At 37.4% G+C, this 4,456-nt stretch overlaps 1 pseudogene; it reads left to right on the top strand.

The window, feature by feature from the left end:
• Positions 1-2,508: 2,508 nt before the first annotated feature.
• Positions 2,509-4,197, top strand: LOC119045247 (DNA-directed RNA polymerase III subunit RPC3-like; annotated as a pseudogene).
• The last annotated feature ends 259 nt before the right edge of the window (positions 4,198-4,456 follow it).

Genomic DNA, 4,456 nt, shown 5'->3' with positions numbered 1-4,456 from the left:
TAATGCTATAAACTTCCTTTTCAAGACTTCTTTTGGTGTGTCCCAGAAGTTTGGGGTTGTTGTATGTTCATTTTCATTTGTTACCAGATACCATTTGATTTCTTCCTTGATCTCATTGACCACCCATACGTTACTGAATAACATGCTATTTAGTCTCCATGTATTTAAATGATTCTGAAGGTTTTTTTTTATACTAGGATTGATGTCTAGTTTTACGCCATTGTGATTGAAGAAAACGCTTAATATGATTTCAATTTTCTTGAATTTGTTAAGACTTCTTTTATATTCTACCATGCGGTCTGTCTTTGAAAATGATCAATGTGTACTTGAGAAGAATGTGTATTCTGATGCTTTGGTATGAAATGTTCCATAAAATATCAATTAAAGTCCTTCAATCTAGTATGTCTTTTAAGGTCACTGTTCCCTTGTTGGTTTTTTTTGTTGTTGTTGTTTGGAAAATATATCCAATCATGACAATGAGGTGTTAAAATCCCCTACAATGACTGTATTGCTGTCAATCTCTTCCTTAAAGTCCGCTGAGATTTTCTTTATATATTTAGGTGATCCTATATTGGACATATATATGTTTATAAGAATCATATCCTCTTGTTGGATTGACCTCTTTAGAATTATATAGGGATGTTATTTGTCTCTATTATAGCCTTTGTTTTAAAGTCTATATTGTTAGATATAAGTATTGCTACCATAGCTTTTTTTCATCTGCATTTGCATAGAATATTTTTCCACCCCTTCATTGTCAGCCTCTATAGATATTTTGTTCTAACATGAGTCTTTCGAAGATGGTACATATATGGATCATGTGTTCATATCTATTCAGATACCCTATGTCTTTTGATTGGAGCATTTAATCCATTTACACTTAAGGTCATAATTGATAGATACTTTTTCATTGCCATTTTATTCCTTCATACTTATGTTCCTCTTTTTATTACTTCTTAAAGCAGTCCCTTTAATATCTCTTGCAGTGGTGGTTGGTGTTAACTCCTGTAGTCACTTTTTGCCTCAGAAGTTCTTTATTTGGCTTTCAATTTTAAATGATAGCCTTGCTAAATAGAGTGGTCTTGGTTGAATATCCTTTTTTTTTCATTACTTGAAATAGCGCATGCTAATCTCTTCTGGCCTGAAGTGTTTCTTTTGAGAAATCAGCTGAAATTCTTATTGGAGCTCCCTTGTAAGTAACTATTTGTTTCTCTCTTGTTGACTCTAAGAATCTCTCTTTGTCTTTAAACTTTGTCATTTTAATAATGTGTCTTGGAGTAGGCTTAGTTGGGTTCATCTTGATTTGGGACTCTTTGTGCTTTCTGAACTTGTGTGAATTTTTCTTTCACAAGGCTATGGACGTTTTCTGTCATTATTTCTTCAAACAAGTTTTCTATCCCTTTGCTCACCTTCTTCTTTTGTTATTCCTATGATATGGATATTGTTACATTTCATATTGTCCCAAAGTTCCCTTAAACCATCTTGTTACTTTTAAATCATTTTTTCATGTTGCTTTAATTGGATGTTTTTTTCTACCTCATCTTCCAAATCGCTGATTCAATCATCTGCTTTCATGTAGCCTGCTTTTAATTCCTTTCTTCATTTCAGATACTTCATTCTTCATTTCAACTTAGTTCTTATTCAAGATTTCTATGTCCTTTTTTTCATGCTGATGTAGCTCCCACTAAGTTCTTTGTGTTTCTCACTAAGGTCCATAAGCATCCTTATAGCCCTTACTTTGAACTCTATGTCTAATAAACTGTTTTCCTCAATTTCAATTAGCTCTTTTTTCCTGAGGATTCCTCCTTTTCTTTTGTTTGGTGGTTGTTTTATATTATCCCCATTTTCGTCAATCATTTTGTTTGTTTCTACATTATTAGATACATATGGTTTGACTCCCTGTTTTCATGGGGTGGCCTTACCTGGTAGGAGTCCTGTGGGACCCAGTGGGTAGCCTTCTTGATCTTCTGAGCTGAATGTTCTAGTAATACCTCTTGTCATGTGGAATCTCCTGTTGTATTTGGGTCTTGATTATTTTTTGGCCAGTTTGTTGGTGGGTTTTTCCCTCCATGTGGCTGAGTGAGAGGTTCAACTACCACCACATCATGTGCACTGTTGTACCAATTGTGACAGAACAAAGCAAAACACCACAGAAGACAAAACCTACACAACCAAAAAAAGCAAAAGCAATTATAAAAGAGAAAAGAATATAATAATACAACTGAAAAGAGAAATAGAATATTACAAGAAGAACAGAATAAAGTAAGATCAAAGGAAGGAAAATGGTTATGAGAGGATAGAGGGTGAAGAAAGAATATGAGTAAGAAATGGAAATAGGGAATCACCAAAAAAGAACAAGTAATAGAAAAAATAAAATTTGCCATCTTGAAAGAGAGTGTGAAGGGCTCCCCCTCTGCCCTGTGGCTAGCGGGAGCTGCAGAAATCCACGGTGGGGAACTTGGCAGCATTAGATCGCAGTGACCCAGAGTTCTGAGATTCCTTAGTATGATGACTCAAGCAGAAATTAAACTATGTTCTTTTTTGCTGCAAGAGCATTTTTGAAAGATTATGGACAAAATTAGAGTCCACCTAATCAGAACTGGCAGCCAGCCAATAAGATTAATTGTCCATGGCACAGGAACATCACTGGATCAGGTTTTTTGAAAAAAGCCCTTTGTGTCTTCATCCAACATAACCTGGTAATATATCAAGGGCACAGATATGGTATGGTGGAATATGAAGCCCAGTGCAGCCAGGTGTTGCGAATGCTCAGGTATCTCCATTACATCTATACTGCCAGAAAACTGTACAGTGACACTAGAGAGCTGATTGCTGAGGAGTCACTATTGAATGGCAAAATGACAATGTCACCTCTCATGAAGAAAATGGCAGACTGGCTCACAAAAACTATGGAGGATGGAAAGACCATGGACTATGCTAAGGTATCATGCACATTTGTGCAACTAGCAGACACAGACTTTATACAGCATTGCCTGTTGGTGCATGCCACTGAGAATTCAGACCATGGGCCACTGCCACCTGCCCCCATTCTTGTCATCAATGAAAAGGACATGTACCTGGTTCCTAAACTGAGCTTGATAGGGAAAGGTAAAAGGAAGAGATCATTTGCGGATGATGCTACTGGCAAACCCAAGGCCAAGAGACTAAAACATACCACAGGTAACAAACAACTCATTTAGATGATGGAATTTAGTGGCAGGCAAATTTTGATAGATTGCATCAGTACTTCTGAGACCAAGTCATTGCCAGCCAAGTTGCCAAAAGGATGGACTAGACCAGCAGCGAGATTGTGAGGACCATGCTTCAGATGAGTGAGATTTCTAGTTCCCCTAGAACCCCCCTCACCTAGCCATTGTCTTCCAATGAGATCTTCAGATTCCTACCTGTTGGCTATAACATCCCTAAGCAAGTTCTTGATCAATATCTCACTATGCCAGCATAGGACCCACTAGAGTTTGTTGGAAAGTATGGAAACAGTGGTGGAGGAATATATATCATCAACCTGCATGAGGCTCTTGGATCCCTAGCCACAGCCAGGCTGGAGTCCATTGTATAGGAGAGATATGGGTCTCACTGTGCCAGAATACTTCATCTAGTTTTGCAAAAGAAACACCTGAACAGAAGTAAGTAGAAGACTTTTCAATGATTCCAGCAAAGGAGACAAAGGATATGCTTTATAAGATGCTGTCAGAAAATTTCATATCACTCCAGGAAATTCCCAAAATGCCAGACAATGCCCCTCCCAGGACCTTCTATTTATATACAGTGAACATCCTGTCAGCTGCCTAAATGTTGCTGCACAGGTGCTACAAGAGCATAGCCAATTTGATAGAAAGGAGGCAATTTGAAACCAAAGAAAACAAGCATCTACTAAAAAAGTCTCAGAGGGTAGAAGCCATCATTGCATCTATGCAGGCTACAGGTACAGAGGAGTCACAGCTACAAAAAATAGAGGAGATGATCCTGGCCCCTGAATGCCAGCAGCTTGAGGCTCTAAAACATAATGTCAACAAGTTGGAAGGCAGTGAGATCCAGGTGGATGAAAGTATCTTCTTGCTGGAGTCATACATAGAGTACCATGAAGTGACAGTGACTCTGAAGAAGAGTCTTTCTCAAAGACATGGAGGGGTTGAAAGGAAAAATAAAGGAGGTCCCTGGATGCATTCTTTGCAATGAATAAGTTTTAAAAATAAAATAAATAAGAAAATGGAGGAAGAAGACAAAATGGAGGAAGAAGAGAAAATGAAGAAAAGGGAAGAGTAGAATATGAGATTAAAAAAAAAGAAAAATAAGAAAAAATTGAAGAAAAATAATATAAAGCTATGCAAAAGACAAAATGATGAAAACAGAGCAAAGTGGAACATATCATAGCAGAGTTTAATGGTTGGCTGCTGAATTCTTCGTCTGGATACAACTCTGATGTTGTCTGAAGCTG

The sequence above is a fragment of the Artibeus jamaicensis genome, unplaced genomic scaffold, assembly GCF_021234435.1.
Source record: "Artibeus jamaicensis isolate MK-2021 breed Jamaican fruit bat unplaced genomic scaffold, CSHL_Jam_final contig_240, whole genome shotgun sequence".
Classification (NCBI taxonomy): Eukaryota; Metazoa; Chordata; class Mammalia; order Chiroptera; family Phyllostomidae; genus Artibeus; species Artibeus jamaicensis.
This window is presented reverse-complemented; position numbering and strand designations above follow the sequence as displayed.